The following is a 6158-nucleotide window of genomic DNA, read 5'->3' on the forward strand; positions in this document are numbered from 1 at the left end:
ATTTGGTAATGTTTAGGTAGGGGAGACAGAGCTTTTCAAAATTGTTTAATAAATTTACAATTAAAATAATTGAAGGCCAGTAGCCTCAGACTGGTCCGGAATGCAGGGGTGGTGCTTGGCAGAGGCCGCACTGAGCTCCATGTGGCTCTCAGGCCCTCACCATCCAGGAAGGGGGCACCTGGGTCTGGCATGTGTGTGGTAAGTGCAACCCAGATGTTTCTGACTGATGGACACGTTCATATTCCTCCCTCACCACACATTGTGTTGTAACTTCCAGAGCTTATCAAATTGGATGATGACTCAACTGTTCTTATTTTCTGACTCATCACCTTCTAGAGGGCAACTGTCCTTATAAACTTACCTTTTAAAAAGATTAAAGGAGTGCTTGCTTAGGCAGCATGGATACTAAAATTGGAACAATACAGAGATTAGCATGGCCCCTACAGAAGGATGACATGCAAATTTGTGAAGTGTTCCATATTTTTTAAACACACAGTGTAATATACAGATAATGTATTGCTAAAGACCCTACCCACCTTTTCACCTAATTGCAGTTCAGGCTTCAGGGTTGCCTCTGCATGGTGGTGGGGTCAAGGAGACTAGGGTTCAAATCCCAGCTCTGCCACATACCAGTTGTGTGTCTTTGAGAGAATTTGACTTAACCTTTCTGTACCTCAACTTTCTCTACTGTATAATGGGAATAATCATACTGTCCTGAGCTCATCAGACTCCACGATGTTCCCTAATGATCCCCTATCTTGGTATTCATGTTTTTGCGTAGTTTCCTTCTACACAGAACGGGGCCAACCTGTGTAATTGATAGGATATTGTGGAAGTAACAGAATGTGACTTCTGAGGCAAGGTCAGAAGACATGGCAGCTTGCTTTTCTTGAAACCCTTGCTCTGGACGAAGTCAGGTGCCTTGTTGTGAGGACACTCAGGCAGCCTCAAGCTCGAGCAGCCCATGAGGCAAGGAACTGAGACCTCCTGCCAACAGCCAGCACTACCTTGCCAGGCATGTGAGTGAGGATCCTCCAACCCTCAGCAAACCTTCAGATGACTATAGCCTCATAAGTGACCCTGAGCCAGAGGCACCAGCCCCGCCATTCTCAGATTCCTGAATCACAGGAACTGCACGAGATAAGTGTTAATTGTTTTAAATTGCTAAGTGTGGGAGTAATTTGTTATGCAGCAATAGATATCTAATATATCATCTCATGGGTTAGATAATGTAAGGAATGCAGAGGACTTAGTCCAGTCTGGGCAGGGAAAGCACAATAGATGGTGTCTGTCAATATCATTATCCTATTGTTATGCTTTGATGCCTGGTGCATTGATACATTTCTTTACCAGAATAAAACAGTCATCCTATTGGTCATCACTCGTGAGCACAGAAACTGCTGAGGATGGCAGGAGACATGCCTTCTTCCTACTGGGTTTCTCTTTGATCTTACCACAGATGTTGCCCACAGTCCCTTCTGCTTTTGGTCTCCCTCCTCTTTTCTTTCCTACCCCTCTGTCCTCCTTCCAGGGCTGTGCTCCATCAGGTGACACCCAGGTGTCAAGGGGGTGGAGATGGTCAAGTGGTTTCTGATTCCAGCCTAACAGATTCTTGATCCCTTACACAAGGGTGTATAACTTTGGTGCTTTATTATGCTGAAGACCTGTTCCTATCCAGGATGGGGGTCAGACTGTCACAGTGTTATAACATTAATATTCTAATATTCACCTTTCCATGGCTATTCAAGGTAGCATTTCCATTATGTCCAATGAACAACCCTCCTACTTTTGTACTTTTTTTTTTTTTTTGGCAAAAGGTGAAGGAACAGTTGGTGTCCTGATACTATCTGCAATTCTTTGTCTGGACCGTGCTCTGTAACCCTGAACTGGACAACATCTGGGCTCACTGATGGGTTATTTCGTTTGCTCCTGTGCAATTCTTGTGCTCCTGTGAAGTGTTGACTCTCCATCCATGCTGAAGGCACTTGAGTGTACCAAGAGAAACAAAAATCAAACTCAAAGTTATTATTTAGAATGTGTATTTATGTAGGCATATTCAATTAAAGTCAATTAGCAATTATGGTAAATTCTGTGTGAGGCTTAAAGGATGAATTCAAGAGAATAGAAAGAGTTCTTGAGAGCATTTATCAATATGAACAAGTATTAGGTGGAGAATTTCACATGAGAATAAAGCTCAACATGGCAATAGTAAAAATAAGATTAGGAACATGTTTTCAGAGTGTGCCAAGGTAACTGAAATAATAACTAACATTTACCTATATATCAGCACTTTACCTATTCAACACTCACTTCTGTTCTGGTGAGGGACAGTCTTTGATCTCCATTTTACAGATGAAGAAATCGAACAGAGTGGTGAAAAATCGCACCAGAGGACATACAACTGGCAAGAAGCAGAACCAACCCCTGGTATCTTTTCCTAAACCTTGTGACTCACCCTTTGATTACAAGTTTTGTTCTATGAAAACATCAATAACACAGGAATGGATTATTAACAGATTTAAAAAAAAACAAGTGCCTGACTTTTTTATTGTGATAAAAAACATAACAAGAGATTTACTCTCTTGACAAATGTGTCTGTCTCTTGACGTTACATTGCTCAATATCCCCACAGTTCTGTAGACCAGCATCATCCCAGGGAAATGTAACAGGAGTCACACACGTGGTTCTGAATTTTCTAGTAATCACTTAAAAAAACAAGTGAAATTAATTTTCATAATAGGTTTTATTTCATCCAACATATCCAAACTATAATTTCAACATGGAGTCAATATAAAATTTAATACTGAAATATTTTAAATTCTTTGTTTCTGTAGTGTTTGAGATCAGTATGCATTTTTACATTTACTTCATATTTGAATTTATTTTTATTATTTTTAAAAATGTATTTTAATTGACATATTATATTAGTTTCAGGTGTACAACAGTGATTCAACATTTATACACCTTACAAAGTGATCACCACCGTAGGTCTGATAACTGCACAGTTCAATTTAGATGCTCGATTTTCTTTCTTTTTTTAAAATTGTTATTCAATTACAGTTTTCTTCATTTTCCCCCCATCCCTCCACCCGACCCCAGCCAAACCCACCTCTCTCCCCTGCCTCCACCCTCCGCCTTGATTTTGTCCATGTGTCCTTTATAGTAGTTCCTGTAATCCCCTCTCCCCACTGTCCCCTCCCCACTCCCCTCTGGCTACTGTTAGATTGTTCTTAACTTCAATGTCTCTGGTTATATTTTGTTTGGTTTTTTCTTTTGTTGATTATGTTCCATATGATCTCACCTTTAATTTGATGCTCAATTTTCATTGGAAATGTTTAATTTGTGTTTAGATTTCATAAAATTTACAGTTGAAAAAGTAATGCCAAAGTTAGGTCAAGACTTCTAATAACTGAATATAGTATCAGTTTTTAAGCTGAACAAATTAAATACAATTAATATTCAGTTCCTTGCCCTTGCCAACTTGCCTTAGAAGAGATTCTAGCTCCAGCAGTAGATAGTCAACATATATTTGTGGATTGAGTGTGTGGCGTGGGTGGAAATCAGGTGATTAGGATACAAACTGCTGAGAATTAATCATCAGATTCAACAAACAGGTGACTTCACACCCTAGGAATTATAGATTAAAAAAGAAATCTATAGATAATAAAACAAACTACATCAGTATATAAAACTTAGGAAATACTGATAAATGAAAAGAGGAAAACAAAATTTGTTCATCCTGTGCTAATGGTGTCAATATATTTGTGTTTATATCTTTAAAGTATTTTCTTCTGCATATATGTTTATGGATGTAGGTTTTAAATGCTAGTTCCATTTTTTCTACCATAGTGGACATTCCTATAATTACACTTCTCATGTAACTCATAGAATCTCACAATTATTTTCTTACAATAAATTCTTTAAAAACTTGCTGAACCAAAGGATTTGCACATTTCCTAAGCTTCTGAAACATGCCACCAAATTGCCTTTCAGAAAAGTTGTGCCAGTTGTCTCTGCAGGAATTCAATGTTACAAATGCAGTGAAATGGGAGGTGCTCATTCCCTACCAATAATTTAGTCACTTAAGAAATGAAGGTGGGGGTAGGGGTGAAGCAGGTATAACTTTTGTTTTTCTTCCTATCTCCTCTATGCCGGCCACTCAACCCACAAGCGTGGAAAGGAAATACTTTGGAGAGATACTAAAGAAAGAGTAACTAATCTGTCCCTGGTGATTTCAGTCTAATAAGGAGATGAAGACATACCAAAACAAAGAGAGAGAGAGAGAGAGAGAGAGAGAGAGAGAGAGAGAGAGAAGAAAGGGCTTCCTTTACAGATGGGAAGAGTACTCACATATCTGGGAGGCATGCTTCTCGATTAGGTGCCAAAGAGCAGCGAGGCTCGAAGTCAGGTCTCCTGACTTGTCCATTTACTTCAGAGCAAGTGGGAGGTGGGAGGTCAGTCAAAGGGGAGTGGGGGGGGTTCCACATTGATGAGGAGTGGGTAGAGCATGAGAGGCTGGGGTGCTGCATCCCACCCCAGGGCCTGGCTCCAGCCTGTTGTCCTACGGGAAGGACAATCAAGATTCTGAACATAGCTCTTATGATCATTCACAAAGATGACTGGAGTTGGAAAGAGAACACATTTTTAGGAAGCATCCTGACACTCAATACCTGGCCCCAGCCTGGCCTTCTAGCCTGTTTGCTGATATCTGTTGGGCACTCTAGGGCCCACTCAGCTACCGGGCCCACCTTTTCTCTGGGGGCCCGGTGCCCACACCAGGTGAGTGCTCCACACCCATATGGTAGACTGGCCACCTCCCTGGATGGTCTTTCCCCCACAGCTGAGGAGCTCCACTGACCACAGGGTGGCCTTTGGAGGGGTGGCCTTTGTGGTAAGATACTCTGATAGAGGCGTGGAAGGAAGGGGGAGGATCAACTCTTCTCCCCCCAAGTTGGCACTTAATTTGGCTTTTTCATTTTGCTTTTTTATTTTCCAGTTGCTCAGTTATTCACAAATATCATAGGCAAAAACATCTTCCCAAGACACAGGAGTCTGAGTTCTCAACTGTGGCCTCCACTGATAAGAAACATGCCCACACAGTTGGTGGAAATGGGGCAGGGTCAGAATAGGGAAAGGCGAGGCTCGTTAAAGGGAAAGAAAAATGTGGCATATAATCCACCTGGGATTTGTGGGTGGTCTTCTGCTTCCTTCTTACCCTTCCCCTCCCATCAGTGCAGCCCATCTTGTTGGGAGCCCACTCTCCCAGGAAGCCACCTGAGACCCCATGCATGCCTGGGTTTCCGCCACACTCACATAAGGTGCACTTGCATCCATGGGAGCCAAACAGCCCAATCAGATGCTGCCAGCCTGGTCCACCCAGGAAGGTAATTGCTCAACCCCAAAGGCTTTCACAGGTAAGTGACTTTCCCTCTTCATAGAGCTGGGATTTCTTTCCAGACTTTCTGAGTCTTATCAGTTGGGTGAAACTTGGGGAGAAAAAATAAAAGAATGAGCCAGTGGACACACTGATGATGTGTGGTGGTCTTAGCTACCGCCCGGGTGGGGCTGTGTGTGTTTTGGGGTTGGGAGTATCACTCGGGCCTCAGTTCAAATTCTGGGCTCACTCTTTGGCATGTATATGATGTTTGGCAAGAAACATCAGTTCTTGAGCCCAGGATCCTCCAGCAGAGAAGGGAGGAAATCGGGTAAAGACTTAATTATTGAGAGCCACTGTGAGTGAGGTATTTATCCTCTCTTCAGACAAATGCTGCCCAAAACACGTCATGTTGGAGAGATTCACCAGCTGGTTGAGAGTCTTTAAAGATACCTGGGGAGAGATGGGTCTCTGAGATTGAGGACAGTGGGAAACAAGGGCAGGTTGCTCCACCCTTCAGAGCCTTTGCTCCACTGTGAAAGGCAATGAACAGACTGAGGCCTGCTCTTCAGGTTCAAATATGTCTAACAGGAGACTTGGGGGACCAGAGTTGAGATAAGAGGGAGGTCCTGAGAGAACAGGAAGGCCCTTTAGGGTCCCCCCCACACATGGTTTTGAGAGAACACTGACTCTCCTGCAGGCAAAATGTCCTGTGAGGCTTCCAGATATCAGGCTGTGAGCAGACTGTCCCCACTGCAGTGAGCCTCCTCTGTGTCCCTCTGTC

The 6158-nt window shown here is 42.7% G+C and overlaps 1 non-coding gene across 1 annotated transcript; it reads left to right on the forward strand.

The window, feature by feature from the left end:
* Nucleotides 1–381: 381 nt before the first annotated feature.
* Nucleotides 382–485, forward strand: LOC112304289 (U6 spliceosomal RNA). Its single transcript, XR_002974732.1, has one exon. It is a non-coding gene; the product is annotated as a U6 spliceosomal RNA (small nuclear RNA).
* Nucleotides 486–6158: the final 5673 nt, after the last annotated feature.

The sequence above is a fragment of the Desmodus rotundus genome, chromosome 6 (genome assembly GCF_022682495.2).
Source record: "Desmodus rotundus isolate HL8 chromosome 6, HLdesRot8A.1, whole genome shotgun sequence".
In the NCBI taxonomy this organism is placed as follows: Eukaryota; Metazoa; Chordata; class Mammalia; order Chiroptera; family Phyllostomidae; genus Desmodus; species Desmodus rotundus.